This window comes from Zeus faber (assembly GCF_960531495.2).
Source record: "Zeus faber genome assembly, chromosome: 6".
NCBI lineage: Eukaryota > Metazoa > Chordata > Actinopteri > Zeiformes > Zeidae > Zeus > Zeus faber.
In genome coordinates, this window is record NC_137201.1 from 5,295,650 (window position 1) to 5,314,758 (window position 19,109).

Genomic DNA, 19,109 nt, shown 5'->3' on the forward strand with positions numbered 1-19,109 from the left:
GTGGACCGGTTCAGCAAGATGGCTCACTTCGTGCCTCTACCCAAGCTCCCGTCGGCCAAGGGCACTGCCAAGCTACTGTTGTATCACGTCTTCCGCCTCCATGGCATCCCGGTAGATGTTGTATCCGACCGGGGTCCCCAGTTCGCCTCGGTCTTCTGGAGGGAGTTCTGTTCGCTCCTGGGGGCCACCGTCAGCCTGTCCTCAGGGTACCACCCCCAGTCCAACAGCCAAACGGAGCGGAAGAACCAGGAGATGGAGACGGCCCTTCGCTGCATGACGTCTCAACACCCGTCATCCTGGTCTGAGCAGCTTTTGTTGGTGGAATATGCCCACAACACCCTGACCAGTTCGGCCACAGGCCTCTCCCCCTTCCAGTGCGCCTATGGCTTCCAACCGCCTCTATTCCCGGCCCTTGAGAGGGAGGCTTCCTGCCCGTCCGTCCAGGCCTTCATTCGCCGCTGTCGCAGGACCTGGACCCGGGCCCGGGCCGCCCTCATCCGAGCCGCTGGCCGCAACGCCTCTGCCGCCAACCGTCGCCGCTCCCACACCCCGGAGTACCAGCCTGGCCAGAAGGTCTGGCTCTCCACCCGGGACCTCCCCCTGAAGGTGGACTCTAAGAAGCTGGCTTCTCGGTTCATCGGCCCGTTCAAGATCAGAGAAGGTCGTCAACCCGGTCCCTGCGAGGCACATTCTGGACCACACCCTCATAGGAGGTTCCATCAGCGCCCTCCCGACCGCAGACCCCACCACCTCTCTTGTCTGCGTCCTTCAGCGATGTTTCAGAGGCGGAGGATGTCGACCCTAGGGTCCCTCCTCCAATGAGGACGTGGCCCATTTAGCGGAGGACGAGGAGATGGACGGGGTCTCCAACTACTCCGATGAGGATCACGTGGCCCATTTAGTGGAGGACGTGGAGATGGACGGGGTCTCCAAAGAACCTGCCTGTCCCCTGACGATGTATCCTGCCTGCTCCCTGCCTGTCCTCCGTCTGCTCTACAAATAAAAGACATTACCAAATATCCCTGCCTGTCTTTGTGCTGCAATTGGGTCCTAACCACACCCGTTACAGCAGGTGGTCAATTCCAAACATGTTACTGTAAATTCAGTGGAAACTTCAGACCTATCACAATGAAATGATGGGCCCTTAAATTAAGATGTGTGCTAATCCGAAGAAATCGAACACCTTTATACTCCTACCCCCTTCCGTGCTTTCAATGGTGGTCAAATACATTTAGTAAAATTAATTCTATAACTGAAAAACATGTGGCTAAATAGCAGACTGTCCATCAAAACATAAAAAGTAAACAGCCCTAAATTAAAAGGTTATCATATAATTTGTTGAGAAAGTGACAAATGTATAAATATGAGGTATTGCCACCGTCTAGCGGCAACACTACCATCCTGACCGTGGTGGACCGGTTCAGCAAGATGGCTCACTTCGTGCCTCTACCCAAGCTCCCGTCGGCCAAGGGCACTGCCAAGCTACTGTTGTATCACGTCTTCCGCCTCCATGGCATCCCGGTAGATGTTGTATCCGACCGGGGTCCCCAGTTCGCCTCGGTCTTCTGGAGGGAGTTCTGTTCGCTCCTGGGGGCCACCGTCAGCCTGTCCTCAGGGTACCACCCCCAGTCCAACAGCCAAACGGAGCGGAAGAACCAGGAGATGGAGACGGCCCTTCGCTGCATGACGTCTCAACACCCGTCGTCCTGGTCTGAGCAGCTTTTGTTGGTGGAATATGCCCACAACACCCTGACCAGTTCGGCCACAGGCCTCTCCCCCTTCCAGTGCGCCTATGGCTTCCAAACGCCTCTATTCCCGGCCCTTGAGAGGGAGGCTTCCTGCCCGTCCGTCCAGGCCTTCATTCGCCGCTGTCGCAGGACCTGGACCCGGGCCCGGGCCGCCCTCCTCCGAGCCGCTGGCCGCAACGCCTCTGCCGCCAACCGTCGCCGCTCCCACACCCCGGAGTACCAGCCTGGCCAGAAGGTCTGGCTCTCCACCCGGGACCTCCCCTTGAAGGTGGACTCTAAGAAGCTGGCTTCTCGGTTCATCGGCCCGTTCAAGATCAGAGAAGGTCGTCAACCCGGTGGCAGTGCGGCTCAAGCTCCCCAGGTCCATGCTCGTCCATCCCACCTTCCACGTGTCCAAGGTCAAGCCAGTCTGGGAGAGTGCTCTGGTCCCCTTGGCGCCTCCCCCGCCTCCTCCGCGCTTCATTGACGGGGGTCCTGCCTTTTCTGTCCGCCGTCTCCTACGTTCCCGCCGGCGTGGGAGAGGCCTACAGTACCTGGTGGATTGGGAGGGTTACGGCCCGGAGGAGAGGTCCTGGGTCCCTGCGAGGCACATTCTGGACCACACCCTCATAGGAGGTTCCATCAGCGCCCTCCCGACCGCAGACCCCACCACCTCTCTTGTCTGCGTCCTTCAGCGATGTTTCAGAGGCGGAGGATGTCGACCCTAGGGTCCCTCCTCCGATGAGGACGTGGCCCATTTAGCGGAGGACGAGGAGATGGACGGGGTCTCCAACTACTCCGATGAGGATCACGTGGCCCATTTAGTGGAGGACGTGGAGATGGACGGGGTCTCCAAAGAACCTGCCTGTCCCCTGACGATGTATCCTGCCTGCTCCCTGCCTGTCCTCCGTCTGCTCTACAAATAAAAGACATTACCAAATATCCCTGCCTGTCTTTGTGCTGCAATTGGGTCCTAACCACACCCGTTACACCAGGTGGTCAATTCCAAACATGTTACTGTAAATTCAGTGGAAACTTCAGACCTATCACAATGAAATGATGGGCCCTTAAATTAAGATGTGTGCTAATCCGAAGAAATCGAACACCTTTATACTCCTACCCCCTTCCGTGCTTTCAATGGTGGTCAAATACATTTAGTAAAATTAATTCTATAACTGAAAAACATGTGGCTAAATAGCAGACTGTCCATCAAAACATAAAAAGTAAACAGCCCTAAATTAAAAGGTTATCATATAATTTGTTGAGAAAGTGACAAATGTATAAATATGAGGTATTGTAATTTTATAGTATAATAACAGTTTATGATGATGTAATAACAGTGAGAGCACATAGTTGAAAACAACCTCCCATACAGTTCCAACTAAAGAGGTTTCACTTCTGTGGAAGGGAGGGCGACAGGTTACTGCAAGTAAACCCTCACACACACCCACACACACCCACACACACCTGTCCAGGACGGCTATATAAGCAGAGACTTGTGTCTTCTCCTCACACCTGCACCTGAAGCCAACAAGCTCAGTTCACAGCACAGGACGACAACCTCACATCACAGGTAGGACAGAGTGAGTGAGAGTGCTTTTGGAATACACAAGATTGGTCTGAATTTCAATTCTATGTAGAAATTCTCTTGCCCAGAAAGATTTTAAATACAAATGCAAGGAGAAATAATATTTCTGTGAGATAAAATAACAAATCTGTCTGTGTGTCTGCATTTTGGTAGGACAATGGGAGACAATATCACAGGCAGTGGAATCGACTTCAGCGATTCAAACGTTAGTGGTGGAAACAACATTCAAGTCACGGGTCAGTTCTTTGTCCACGTCAAGGCTTTAGCGATTAAAAATGGACACTTTTGGTTTTTCTCTTCCCTCCTCGTAAGTGAGTTTTCTTTCTGTCTTTATTTTAACAGGAGGACAGGGTAACCAAACAAGTGTTGGGAGAAACATTAACACAAACAAAGAAACTGGTGGATCAGGCTGTTCAGGAGGAAATGGGGCGACTCAAACCAGTAAGTACATTTGACGTACAGACATCCTCCTCAGACTGGACGCAGTTTTGGATGTAAACATTGACATGCTTACGTACAGGAGTGTCCATATGTTGAACTGTTGATGACTCATGACATAACTTTATGAATGAGTGTTTTTTATAATATCACAATCACTGACTAGATTTCTCTCTCTCTCCCTCTATTTCCCACTCAATTTTTCTAGACAATCCTTGCCCTCCTCACTGCTAGGAAGGACTTTCTGCCATTTTGACCTGAATCAACTCGATGGATAAAATAAATGATGATTCAAGACATGAGATCAACACAGAGAATCCTTGTCGTGTCAGCATAATGTAATCTAAAGTTATACAAATAAAATCATGATGTTCATCAAATTATTTTGAAAGAGTGTTCTTTTAAAGACAAAATACATAAAGAGGACCCATCATCAAGCATCAAATATCTGTCAGGAAAAGTTTGTGAACTTTTGGGATCAACAATTCACTCAAAGGGATAAATAGTCACATTTTTCAATCAAGGGGATGATAATGAGTTAATGTGGCCCTGCCCAATTTTTTTAAATTAAACAACATAAATCTGCTAGATCTTCTCTACTATGAGTGGTCTTCACCATACAGGTTTGTGGAAATAAACCATGCCTCAACCACAAGAGGACCTGAGGACCTTAAAACATTTGGGTTGGGAAAATTGAGAGTTTATGCTCATTAGGCTCAAGATTATATATAATAACCTTTATAAAGATATAAGACAATTTCAAATTAGGCATATAATAGTTTTTAAAGGCGTATCATATTCTGTCAGGTCACAAAGAAGCTCAAGGTAAAGTCTAAGGAACTGCAGACCTCTCTTGCATTGACTTCTGTCAGTGTTGATGCATCCACCATCAGTCAGACACTGAGTAGGAATAGCGATCATGGGAAGATAACATGGAGGAAGCCACTACTCTCCAAGAGACATTGCTCATCTAAAGTTTGCTAAAAAAAGAAACCCAACTTGGATGAGCCCGAAGGCTATTAGAAGAATGTCAAAAACAAAACTTTTTGGTTTAAATGAGGAATGTTTTGTTTGGTAAAAACAATGCATTACAATATAAGAACCTCATTCCGTTCATCCCAGGACAGCTTCCCATCATTGACAGGACTTTGAATTCTAGATTGTACCAGTAAATTCTACAGGAGAATGTCAGGGTTTCCGTGAAATGAAGATAAGCAGAAGGTGGGTCATGCAATAAGACAAGACCTTGAACACACAAGTCAGTCCACCAATGTTTGAAAGAGTTTTGGGATGGTGTGCCCTCTGGCTCGGGTTCCGGTGACATCATTGACAATATATGATCAGGCCAATACTCGAACCTCAAATATAGCAGGAACCATTGAGATTCTGTCCTGGCAAAAAAAATACAACTTTTTTTTTTCTTATTTTTTTCCCCTATGCTGTCAGCATGCTAGGCATACAACAAAAAATATTTGTATGCTATTGCATCTAGGACAGAGTTAGTCTGCAAGTAGAGTTCAACTTCTCAACCCGCAATCCAACTCTTTATTAATAGAACTTTTATCATGTTTGGGTCTATAAACAATAATCACTACTCCGGGACCCGGTCAGGTAGGGATGGAGCAAGGCTGGGCAGGGATGATGATGACCAGGAGGAGGGGTCCAGGATCCGGGTGGAGAGACGGGGAACCGGGCTGGATGGAGAGGGACGGACAGCCTTGGTCGACGAGCGGAGACAAGCAGGTTAGCCGGGCTGGCTGAAGTGGGACGGACAGACTGGGTCGAGGAGAGGAGACAAGCAGGTAAGGGGAAGTCGAAACAACGAGACATAATCTAGGGCCTTGAAACAAGCGCTAGGAGCTAGGAACTTGGAACTAGAAACTAAGCCAGTAGCTGTGCAACTTGGGTAAGCTAGTTGATGGTCTGTCAATGAGTGACTGGGGAGCTGTCGAAAAAATACTGTGTGAGTGATGAGGGTAATAATACCCCAGTGCTCAATGCGTGCCGTGGCAATTACAGCCAAAATTGCAGGGTGTGGAGGTGCAAGTCCTTCAAGCAAGCGGAACCCAAATCACTCGCACCCCTACTGCCCCGCAGATCCTGAGTAGGATTGGTGTGCAAGTGTATGTGTTCTAAGCTAATATAAGTAGGATTTAAATTTCAGGGGGTACGAGGAGCACGTTGGGGCAGGAGCGTGACGGGCAAGATGGAAGCATCAGGCACACTGAAAAGGAAAGAAGCCATTGTTACATCATCCACAAGGGAAGTCCCTGTGGGACATCGGACAGGCGGGAAAGTCCTGCCAAACAAAAAAGAAAGGTTCTGAGAAAGTATCGCGCTGAATATCTATTATTGGGAATGAAAGGTATGAAAACAACAACAACAAGATAAAAAAAAATCTTGTTTTGCAAATATTTACCAACGCGTCAAACTGCTGAGGCCATTTTTGACATTCTTAACGCGTTCATAGTTTCAAAAAGAGTTGACTGGTCCAAATGTGTGGGAGTGAGCACTGATGAGGCCCGTGTGATGCTGGGCCAGCACAGTGTAGTCATTGTGGAGTCATCGTGAAAGCTGTGGCTCCACTCGTAGCATCTGTCCACCGCAGTATACACAGAGCAGCTCTGTTAAAGCATGTTTTTGAATCAATTACTATATATATATATATATATATACATATATATATATATACACACACACACATACACATGCACACACACACACACACACACACACACACACACGTACAGTATATATATACATACATATATACACATACACATATATACATTTATACAGATGTTCAATGTACAGAATAAAATAGAAGTGACCATAAGAAAAATGGATATGTGGGCCAGGCAAGTTGACCGGTCAAACTGGTCAACTTGCCTGGCTGGTCAAAATCCGGTCAGATTTTTTGACAATGGAAGAAATGCGCCATTCCCGTCACCGTCATCAATCATGTCAAAGAGCACCTGCATGGATTGAGGACCAAGCTGCGCGAAAATTTCCCCATCCCAGATGTGCAGTGCAACTGGATCGAAAACCCCTTCATCAGCCAAAGTGACGAGACCGTCCCAGGCCTGAACACAAAAGAGAAGAACGATCTTGTGGATCTCTCCTGCGACAGCACATTGAAACTGGCTTTCTCACAGAAGTACTTGACAAACTTTTGGCTTCATGTTGCTTCTGAGTATCACAATCTTCCCGACAGAGCTGTGCGATTTTTGACGCCTTTCCTGATGACGTATCTCTGTGAGACTGGCTTTTCGGCGCCAGATCTTTGCCGAGGACTGTCGTCCCTTATGCCAGACATCAAGCATTTGGTGTCTGCCATGCAACATCAGCCTTCTCATTAGGTGATTAAAGTGCTCCTGTTATTGTTAGTCTTATCAGCGATGGCGTTAGTAGTGAGGCTACATTCAAAACACTGTGCCCTTCAGACAGCGCTTACTAGATACCTAGAAAGTTCCATGAATATAAGGTTATTATTAACCCACCTCTTTTTTGTTTTCCCACAACTACACTGTATGTATGAGAATGCATATGATTGTTAAAATATACATCCTCTGAGAACGCACTGTTTGGCTCCCGTATTACTTCTGGTGGGATGTGGCCTGTGAACACTTTTGAGATTTTCAAGTGGGCCCTGAGTTCGAAAAGGCTGGGAACCGCTGTTCAAGACAAAGCAAGCACGACTTCATTACTTCAGATCTTTGACATTTATAATTAAATATTCTTTGCATGGATATCCTTAATGTTTTAACATTTTCCATGGGTGAAAATGGCAGCCGAGCCCCTCCCCATCCCCCCGCCCCTCCCTGCTGTTGTCAACTGGGTGTCTATATATGGAGATTTGCTTTGGAATCTTTTGGTGTCTGACACTGTGAGGGGGGCCACGTATTTCAACTATGGTCCTGTTACACAAAACGTCCAAACGGGCCTCCTGCAAAGATGGGAAAACAAATCCCCCCCTTTGCCCGAAATCCCCCTGCTCCTTCCATTTTGGAAATCACTTTGATAATCGGGCCAATTTGATCAAAGTATTTATTTTTATTTTTTAAAGAGAACACAATCACACCAATGGTTGTGAGAAACTATTGTTTCTCTTCTTTTAGTTGGCTACCTAGGTATTTTCTTAAATATACACAGATGTTACAGGAAAGGCGTCAACAACTGAAGTCAACCTGTATCCCTGATGGTTGTGTCGCACCAAAACCCAGTGAAACCGAGGCAAAATACTGACTTCTGTTGATATATGAGGAGGTAGGGATGGGTGGGGTGGGGTCCATTACAACCCCTCCCCCAATTCCCCCTCTTTCAGCGTCTCACAAAGGCCAGGGGAGGTCGCTGAAGTCCACGGGTCCACCCAGGCCAGCGTCTACCTCCAACAGTGACATGATGACAGCCATGGCCGCTTCGTCATTGCTCGGGCTGCTGGAGCCGGGCTCGTCCATTATGTCGATGCTCAGATGGGAGTTGACCCCTAGAAAAAAGGATGAGTATGAGGAGAAGGAGAGGGGAGCACAGTTAGCCACTTGGTGCGTCTCAAGATGATCGCAACGCTGAGTAATTCAAGGGTTTTAAAAATGAAAACCCTAACCCTTACCCTAACCCATCCGGGTGAAGGCTGAGGTCTTGCCAATGTTTTGAGGATGACATTAGCACTTTTATCACACATGTAATAGTTGAGATACAAGCGGGCAGGGGCGTTGATTAGAACAGCTAGAACACTCTTTGAAGAAAATTGCATTACTCTACTCAGCTCTATTCAACTATATGATGATGATGATATATATAATATAATATATAATATATATAATATATATGATAATACATCTCACAGCAAGAAGGTCCTGGGTTCGATTCCCGCCTGGGGCGCTGTTGGCACCGTGCTCCGGCGGGTTATCTCCCAAATAGGAGCCTTTCTGTGTGGAGTTTGCATGTTCTCCCCGTGCTCACATGGGGTTTCCTCCACCTCACGTCAGTAAGGACCCCAACCAAAAACATGCACCCATCATTGTCTGACCAGCGATGGACACTTATCACCTGGTCCCCGGGCGCGTCCACGTACGCTGCCCACTGCTCCTGGCTGTGCCCCCAGAGAAAGGACAAGCCAGGATGGGTCAAATGCAGAGGAACCATTTCACCGGCCACCATCAAAGCATGTGCATGTCTGTGTGTGTGCAAGCATGTGTTGTAGTGTGGTGTGTTGCGTGACAAATAAAGACTGTTTCTTCTTTTCTTCTCTGTTTCTTCTCATATCATATTGACATATATTGCGATATATCGGCCAGCCCTACCAAGAGAATGTTTGAGCTTATTAAATGACATAGCCAAGACCACAGATTGCAACTGCATAAAGTACATTTATTGTATTGAATTTCTAACTGAAACTGTTATCTGTTGCTTGTTGTGGCAGGACATGTTGGACTGGGTGAGTTAAACCGCCGGACACGACAATGGGTGATCCCTAAAGCGCTGACACGCATGCATTATTTGTATATTGGCCTGCGAGCCTGTAAGTTTATATTTTGGCCCACGAGCCATCTTTTGTTTAAAGTGCCAAAGTTGAACTCCATTTCAGCCGACAAGACAGCAGCCACACATTTATTGGCTGTGCATGACCAAGCTACACGGGTCATCCAGCCACCATTATCAATACTGATTGCACTGGGCAGTTTCCAGTGACAAACCATGGAACTAGGGTTGAAGAAATCAAATGCCACCAATTAAAACAGTGAGAACAGAGAAAGGACATGACACACACAACCCCAGTTCCACTGAAGAGATGTGCATTCAGTGGAAGAGAACAGAACCTGTTGAGTCAGTCAAACTCCAGTCAACGGAGGTAAGGTACACTGAGTCTTGCAACATATAATGATCCTCTGACCTCTTCCTTCTTCCCTGTTCCCTTCACTGTCTGCATTTGTGTTGGTGTCTGTGTGGTTATACTTTATTGACTTATTTGCCTTGGGAAAGCAGTAGATTAGAGTGGAATTACTCTGCTGATAAATCATAATAGATATAGTTGTTTATAAAATTAGCAATAATTTTCTGAACTACGAAAAAACCAAAATCAGAGAAAATAAATATAGAAAAGCTAAACAAATGGGTAAACAAACAATTTAATGCGAAATGCACATTTCCTTTCAATTTAACAAAACAATACAGATGGTCAATTCCAAACATGTTACTGTAACTTCAGTGGAAACTTCAGACCTATCACAATGAAATGATGGGCCCTTAAATTAAGATGTGTGCTAATCTGAAGAAATCGAACACCTTTATACTCCCACCCCCTTCCATGCTTTCAATGGTGGTCAAATACATTTAGTAAAATTAATTCTATAACTGAAAAACATGTGGCTAAATAGCAGACTGTCCATCAAAACATAAAAACTAAACAGCCCTAAATTAAAAGGTTATCATATAATTTGTTGAGAAAGTGACAAATGTATAAATATGAGGTATTATAATTATATAGTATAATAACAGTTTATGATGATGTAATAACAGTGAGATCACATAGTTGAAAACAACCTCCCATAAAGTTCCAACTAAAGAGGTTTCACTTCTGTGGAAGGGAGGGCGACAGGTTACTGCAAGTAAACCCTCACACACACCCACACACACCCACACACACCTGTCCAGGACGGCTATATATGCAGAGACTTGTGTCTTCTCCTCACACCTGCACCTGAAGCCAACAAGCTCAGTTCACAGCACAGGACGACAACCTCACATCACAGGTAGGACAGAGTGAGTGAGAGTGCTTTTGGAATACACTAGATTGGTCTGAATTTCAATTCTATGTAGAAATGCTCTTGCCTAAAAAGCTTTTAAATACAAATGCAAGGAGAAATAATATTTCTGTGAGATAAAATAACAAATCTGTCTGTGTGTCTGCATTTTGGTAGGACAATGGGAGACAATATCACAGGCAGTGGAATCAACGTCAGCGATTCAAACATTAGCGGTGGAAACAACATTCAAGTCACAGGTCAGTTCTTTGTCCGCGTCAAGGCTTTAGAGATTAAAAATGGACACTTCTTGGTTTTTCTCTTCCCTCCTCGTAAGTGAATTTTCTTTCTGTCTTTATTTTAACAGGAGGACAGGGTAACCAAACAAGTGTTGGTAGCAACATTAACACAAACAAAGAAACAGGTGGATCAGGCTGTTCAGGAGGAAATGGGCCGACTCAAACCAGTGAGTACATTTGACGTACAGACATCCTGCTCAGACTGGACGCAGTGTTGGATGTAAACATTGACATGCTAACGTACAGGAGTGTCCATATGTTGAACTGTTGATGACTCATGACATAACTTTATGAATGAGTGTTCTTTATAATATCACAATCACTGACTAGATTTCTCTCTCTCTCACTCTATTTTCCCCCTCAATTTTTCTAGACAATCCTTGCCCTCCTCACTGCTAGGAAGGACTTTCTGCAATTTGGAAATGAATCAACTCGATGGATTAAATAAATGATGATTCAAGACATGAAATCAACACAGAGAATCCTTGTCATGTCAGCATAACGTCAGCTAAAGTAATACAAATAAAATCATGATGTTCATCAAATTAGTTTGAAAGTGTTTTATTTCAAAGAAAAAATAGATAAAGTGGACCCATTATCAAGCATCAAATATCTGTCGGGAAAAGTTTGTGAACTTTTGGGATGAACAGTTCACTCGAAGGGATAAATAGAGTCATATTTTTCAATCAAGGGGATGATAATGAGTTCAGGTGGCGCTGCAGAATAAAAAGAAAGATTCAGTACGGCTCCAAAGCAGCGCTCGGATCAATCTGATATCACAGAAAAAGACAGGAGGCTTTATACAGGAAAACAGGGTGTGGTTTGGGTCAGAGGTCTCCAACATGTCTGCACCCCCCCCCCCCCCCCCCAACTGTCAACATTTCTCTGGAATCTACTAGCAAGAAATATCCGCATCTAATACTAAATTTAACTATATGAACTCATAACCAATTCCAGATATAATTCAAGGATATCTCCACCTCAAATTGGCCAAACCTCTCTTCTCACATTTGGCTGGAGAAAAGTAAAAGACCAGTAATGGTTATCTACTATACTATGAGAACGGACAGGACAAAAACCCCTGGTCATACAGAGGAAAAATCCTGTGTGGCCATTTTACAATTCTAACTAGAAAACACACACACCGAATGGGGCCCCAAGTGTTAGCTTGATCTTTCATTAAATCATCACGTAACTCTTTCATAGCTTGTATGGCTAAAAACAAATTTCCTGATTGTACATCATTGGCAGGAATGTATGTACAGCATGACTCATCTATCATAGCACATACACCTCCTTGAGCTGCACTCATTATGTCTAGTACCATGCGATTCTGGAGAACCATCAAACGGATCGAAGTTAATTCTTGTTTAACCGCTTCTTCTACTAAGATAGTTGTATTAATGAACAGTAACAACCTAAAAAGTATGATATTTAACCACTTAAAAGCTGTAGATGTGCCTACGGGCGCTAATATAGACGTAAAAAATTGTTCTGCTCCACCTACAATCCTATACTCTGCTGGAACCGATGTCACGGACATATATGTTCCTGATCGTCTTACACGCACATCTCGATGGGTCTTGGTCAGATTATACATGTAAATTGGCATATCTAACATAACTGGTGTACAAATGCCAGCCCAGTTCCTGGGCAGATTTGTATACGCCAGGTGTCCACATAACCAATTGATATCAGGAATTGTTACTTGTCCCATTGTATAAATTACCTGAGTTCGGCAACATGCTGTGGTTATCCCCACTGTGATTCCAGGGTAACAGTTACTTCTTCTATCGGAACAAATGGATTGAAAGCACAAGGGGTGAATAACTCCAGCACATGGATGGACTATAATTGAGGAGGCTAGAGCAACAGTTAGAGTAGTAGCCAATCTTCTCCATACATTAGTGCAATTCAATTGTCCTACAGAAAGATTATAGTGGAATACCTTACCAGTTCACCGTTTTGCTTCATCTCAACAGAATGTGTCGTACCTTTATCTATATGATTATATATTAGGTCAGTCAAATTTATATAAATTGGAAAATTTGTAGCCCATGCTAAACATCTAGATTCTTCCCATGATGTTGATGTAGGTGAGAGGAGGAATGGTGCTTGCACCGAGTGAGGCATTTTACTACATACATAACAGAAATGAATCGCACCATACTCTTCTTTAACTGAATGATTCAAAAATCTCCACCACATATTTTGTTGAAATGAATGTCCAGTGGAGTCGACATTTAACCATGGGTGGACTGTGTTAGTGACAGAACGTTCATTTCTCACATGGCGCTCTTTTGGATGTGACGTGAGTGAGAGTGGGGCGGGGGAGCGGCTATTATTTAAGTCTCGCTGCGGAACTGTGTTCCAGGGTTGGATGATTAACAGGACGATGGCAATCATGATGAGAAAGATGATCACACAGACCTGACCAACCTTTTCCTGGTGATGGGGCGCCATCCTTTTCAAGTACAAATACTGTGGTGGCATATCCTCTTCACGGGACAGAGGTTACTAGCACGTATTCCTCAGGGATCGTGATCTCAGTTCACGTCCCATGATTTTCCGTTGTTGTCGTTGATCTGGTCCTCTGGAAGGTTGCAGACTTTCTTACAATGGGATGCGTGTACCCACGTTGGTCGTTCTGCCATCTTAACTGCCACTGCGGTGGTGAGGAGGATCTGGAACGGTCCCAGGAATCTGGCGGAGTTCCAGCTTTTCCTCCGGCAGTCCCTACCCAGGTATCTGGTCGGAGGTGGTGTAGTGGTCCTTTGAGTGGGATGGGTAGGGTTGCTTTGGCCTGGGCACATAGACTTAAACACTTGGGTGAGAGGCACACATTTTTACCATTGTTTGGTCTAGGTCCATGAATGTCAAATGGGGTACGTGGAATAATTCTGTAATTTCCCAAACAGTTATGTTGAATAACTGAAGAACTACAGAGTCCGCACAAAGGTTTATGTATGCACCCTAGTGTAACAACAATATTATTATCACAATGTCTAATATGTAGGAGACAACGTCCATAGAATCTCGATTAGGCTACAAGACAACCGACAGTGTGTAAATAATGCTTATCAAATTAACGCTTTTCAAATTTTCCTAGAACGCATTTCTCGAATGTTGTCTGAACATAATCCCATCGACACAATCCATTAATAAAGTAAATCTAACAATGATAAATACTAAACTGGACAATGTGATCACTACTGTTTACGTGATGTACTGTATTTCATATGTGGCTTTTGTCGACAGAAGACAGATTTAACCGCATTGGTCTCCTGGTCAGCAATTCATGCTGGAACAGTCCTGTCGCACCATGTGATCGTCCTTGCATTCCCATCATCACTAAGACAGGAATAAAAACTCAGTAGAACTTACCTTTACTGGGATTCCATTCTGAAAAACATTCTAAGCACAATCATTATGTTTACTTAATTCTCTAACTATATCCCTCCTTTTTGACAAATGGTACCTACCATATGTCAAACAAGTAAAACAATGAAAAAACTTGTGGGAAAGATACAGCTCAGTACATACTGTACTAAGCAGCTCAGCGACTCCAATAATTTAGTGCAGGACACCTTTGAGTGAAGGAAAAAACAAAGTTAGTGAGCCTGTGTACTCATCTGTGGAGGATACAACCATCATTAGACAGAGCAAAAATTGGTTACGGCAGCTTTGTTGGCTGCATTGGCTCCAACATTTCCTATAGAGATGGGGTCAAGTACATTAATGTAAACAACACAAATAGGAAGATCCAAATGGGGGGGGTTATGACATCACAACATTAAAAGGATGTTCTGTATGTCTCTTCTATCAGCAGTACCACACCGTATCACACTTGCCTGTACATATGCATGCAATCAAAATAAAAACAAAAAACAGTTTACCACAGATAGAAACACAAACACAACCGGTTGTACAAAGATAGACACACATTGTTTTATACAAAAACAGAATACGGACAAACAAACCAAAACAAAAACCCTCCTTTTGTTGTACTCATGAGTTCAAATCATTGTAGTTGAACTTTTCAAGAACTTCAGTAGCAAGATCTGGGCGGGGCGAAGCCACAAGGGCTATCGCTGTCAAGCAATCATGTGAATCTCCATAAGAGTGAAGAAGAGAAGTTGGAGTAAGCAAAGTGAAAGTTGCACATGTCGATGATGGAGAGGTGATGTCTGAGAGAAACGAACCGGTTTGCTTCGTAGCAAGATAAAGGCTACAGCATGTAATCAACCCAATGACCCCAGCACCGAGTCCGAGCATAGTATGCAACAAGACCTAATTTATTTCCATTAGATTGCAAGAACACAGCTTATATTAAACCATCTCTCTCATCCACAGTTAAAGTAATCCAGCAAACCCAACATGGAGCTGGTGCAAAAAACTTGTTCGAAAAGCAACAAAAGGTTCTACCGTGAAATGGCTTGGCAAACATTGCCTCGTTCCATGATCCAAAAACAACAGTAACCACAACAGCCAAGAAAGGCCATGCCAGGGTGCGACCCTGAGGAGACAAAATTAAAATAAAATAAATGTCATGACTCATATAATGAACGTTCTTTTGTGCCGGCTGGAGTTATAAGGGAAAAAATAGAAACTGTAAACGTCTTGTTCTAAGTATTTTAGGAATTCCTGTGTATCTCCGACACAAGTAGATCAATAAACTACAATATTCTAATAAGTGTGCTGCCACTGATAAATTCAAAATCAGTCAAAATAAATTTCCGTAATGTGGCAGAAGAAAACATTTCTGGAGGCTCCACATAACTCCAACAAGGAGTTAAGCAACTAGAGAGGGTAAAGAAAAAGGTGATTCACATACTAAAACATTTTAATATTTAGCGTTCAATACTATATTCCCAACTATCGAATTCTCATGGTTAATTTACGTTACTCAACTCCTAACAATTACATATATTATGTGCTAAGCTTTGAACTGCTAGTCTTACCTTTTGGACAGGGAGTATTCAACTATAAGTCCCATCATTCTGCAGTCTGATTAGAAAAAATGGAGAGGTTATTTGGCATTCCAATCAAGTTAACACCTTTTTAAAACAAATAGTTGATGAGGCTCCTCAACTGTGCACAACATCATTTCCAATTGTGCATCTGCTGTACTTGGAGGCCAAACACTTCATGTTCGTTGGTGGAGGGAAGGATCAGCAGGAGTAAACGCTTGCATTTGATTTTCCATAACAGAAGCTTTTTCGTTGTTCAGAAAATGTCCCAAGTTATTCAGTTTGACGTTGGCCAAACTGGATCTCTGTATACAAGTTTTTCACAGACTTTCTCGGAAATGCAGGAGTAGGCAAGTCTCTCAGCAGGATATCAGGCTTTTGTGTGCTTGTGTGAAAAAACCCTAAGGTGCTTAATGTATTGTTCTCATACATTATCATAAGATGAAAGGAAAGGTTTACCACTGTAGGAAGCAGTGTCACAGGGAGAATCACTCTAGGGTGCTCTGACAACAGTGTCCCTGAGTGTTAACACTGGAATCCTTAACTCAGCTTCTAAAGATTGTTTCAACAACTAGACTAGACAACTAGAATGTCATATTAAAATAAGAACTAATCAAGAATTATTCTGGTTCTATACTGCACTCTATAATATCTGATGCTTTTATACATTTTAACAATTGAGCTCGATATGGGATATAGAGCTAAATCCAGTCAAGGTCTCTCCATTTATATACTTGCATGCATATCATCTGAAAATAATTCCAATTGAGCCTATTAAATAATCAAATTTGCAAACCAGTTAAATACAAATAGTAATAACATCAATAATGTACAAGGACCTTTGAATGCTGGACATGTTATGGCCTTACTCATTTGTAGACCAATTCTCTTTGATCTGATCTCTTTGTCAGTCCTCCAAGTCTTCTCACTCAGACGCAGTCACATCTACACTGGTCAAAAGTCAAAACTGCAGTCAGTGGATTCCTGCATAAAACTGCGGAAATAAAACACTGAATAGATGGGTTGGTTAATTCATCACTATATAATTACAACATTCATTGAATCACAAGATATTTTCAAGTTTAAACTTAAAATTTTTGAATGTCCAAATTAAAAAAAAAAAAATCTAAATGGCCAACGTATTTCACATTTATTTAAGTGTTTCAATTTTTAGTAAGCGAACGTACACCTCTCTTGTACACAAAACAAAACAATTATTCCTCTTTGTTAAACTACTTGTTACATTTTATACTGTATATATATGTACATCTACCTTATTTAATGTCAAATCGAAATTACTTCTAGAGTAAGACAAAAATAAAAATTTATAGTATTAATAATGTTGTTCAATCGTCGATCAACTTAAACAATCACCAGCCCTACTGAGAAAAACAAAAAGGAACCGGTAAGGATTAGAAACATACAAACACAGTTGTATATCACACCAAAACTAACAATTCACTCATGCAATATCATGATTTAATGTATAGTGTTTGATGTATACTGTCAGGGTTCGCCCGGGTCCTACCGGCATCGGCCACTAGATGCCGCCAGTACTGCCTTTTCAAGGTTGCTCTGCTTCACCTATTTCTGTTCCTGATTACCCTGCCTCTTTAGGTTATATGTTTCACCTGTGTCTCGTTTGGTCGTCCCTATTTAGACCCTGTCGCTTGTGTCCTCGGGCGCTCAGTCTTGAGTTTGTCTAACCTCATGACAACGCTCTTGTTCCAAGCTCCCGAGACGTCTTATTTGTTTTTGCCCAGTTTTTGTACTTGTTTTGAGTAAACCTCTGTTTTTGCCACCTCGCCTCTGCCTTGTTCTCTGCACCTGGGTTCACTCAGCATACCTCCTAACAGTATACTAATTAGTTATTTATCATATCCTTTGATTTAGAATTACCAATTTACTAATGCTTTGTGCCATTAAATTTGTTACCGCTGTAACACTGCAGACTATCCCACTGTGGGATAGATAAAGGATTATCTTTTCTCAACCAGCAGATCACTTTGACACAAGAACACAAAAGGGAAAAATAAAGTCAATTTAAAAAAGAATAACTCTTTATAAACCAAAAACGAATTCATTTCTGCTGCTACTATGCATCATTTCTGCTCTCCGCAATGTCTTAAAACATATTTTGGAATCAATTCCTTTTTTAATTTATATTGATCAATTTAGTTTTACCAATTTTGGAATGCTTTCCATAAAATCTATTAACAACGCACCAACTATAGTTCTCAAAAAAACAAAACTCACCATTCTCCTAACCTTACCAAAACAATTTAATGAACCAAAAACACTTTCCAGCAACTTAAAACCACAACACTATTGTCAACATCACAATCATCTCTCTAAACACAATCCAACAGTTCAAACTGTGCAATATCTATTCATATTACCACAGCATAGACCGAGAAATGTCCTAATTCATTTAAAACCTTACAATATCCTTTCTAGGAATCCTACCAGATATTTCAGATTATAATTTACATTTAGTCATTTAGCAGACGCTTTTATCCAAAGCGACTTACAAGGGAGAATAACATTCAAGCTACATTGCGACAGAGATTAGTGTAACAATAAATACTGTTAGGTAGTTCTAAGTAATTGTAGGTTGGGACAGGAGGTACTAACTGAAGAGCTGGGTCTTCAAGTGCTTCTTAAAGACAGAGAGGGAGGTCCCTGCTCTGGTCATTTTTGGCAGCTCGTTCCACCAACGTGGAACTACAAATGAGAATAACCTGGATTGCCGTGGCTGTATGGCCGGCAGAGCCAGGCGACGCTCATTTGATGAGCGCAGCATCCGGGGGGCAACATGTGCTCTTACAAGAGCATTCAAGTAGGCGGGAGCATTCCCAGCAATCACTCTGTAGGCCAGCATAAGAGACTTGAACTTGATGCGGGCGGCTACAGGTAACCAGTGGAGCTCGATGAGCAGCGGAGTGACATGTGCCCTCTTTGGCTGGTTGAACACCAGTCGCGCCACCGCATTCTGTATCATCTGTAGTGGCTTCACCGCAAAGGCCGGCAAGCCTTTTAAGAGGGCGTTGCAGTAGTCGAGACGGGACATCACCAAGGTTTGTACCAGCAGTTGAGTGGCATATTGGGTCAGGTATGGCCTGACTTTTCAGATGTTGAGTAGTGCGAAGCGGCAGGACCGGGAGACGGCGGCAACATGGTCCGAGAATGTCAGTTGGTCATCAATAATGACACCAAGATTCCTTGCAGCCTTGGTAGGAACAAGAGATAGAGAGTCGATTTTGATATCAATGTTGTGATAAATACCTTGTTTGGCCGGGAAGACCAGCAGTTCCGTTTTCGCCAGATTTAGTTGAAGATGATAA

At 43.4% G+C, this 19,109-nt stretch overlaps 2 long non-coding RNA genes across 2 annotated transcripts; both read left to right on the forward strand.

Annotated features, from left to right (window-relative positions):
- The first annotated feature begins 3,228 nt into the window (after positions 1 to 3,228).
- Positions 3,229 to 4,133, forward strand: LOC307231750. Its single transcript, XR_013844217.1, has 4 exons — positions 3,229 to 3,300; positions 3,469 to 3,551; positions 3,658 to 3,756; positions 3,962 to 4,133. It is a non-coding gene; the product is annotated as an uncharacterized lncRNA (long non-coding RNA).
- Positions 4,134 to 10,427: 6,294 nt separating this feature from the next.
- LOC307231744 lies at positions 10,428 to 11,340 on the forward strand. Its single transcript, XR_013844216.1, has 4 exons — positions 10,428 to 10,505; positions 10,674 to 10,756; positions 10,864 to 10,962; positions 11,169 to 11,340. It is a non-coding gene; the product is annotated as an uncharacterized lncRNA (long non-coding RNA).
- The last annotated feature ends 7,769 nt before the right edge of the window (positions 11,341 to 19,109 follow it).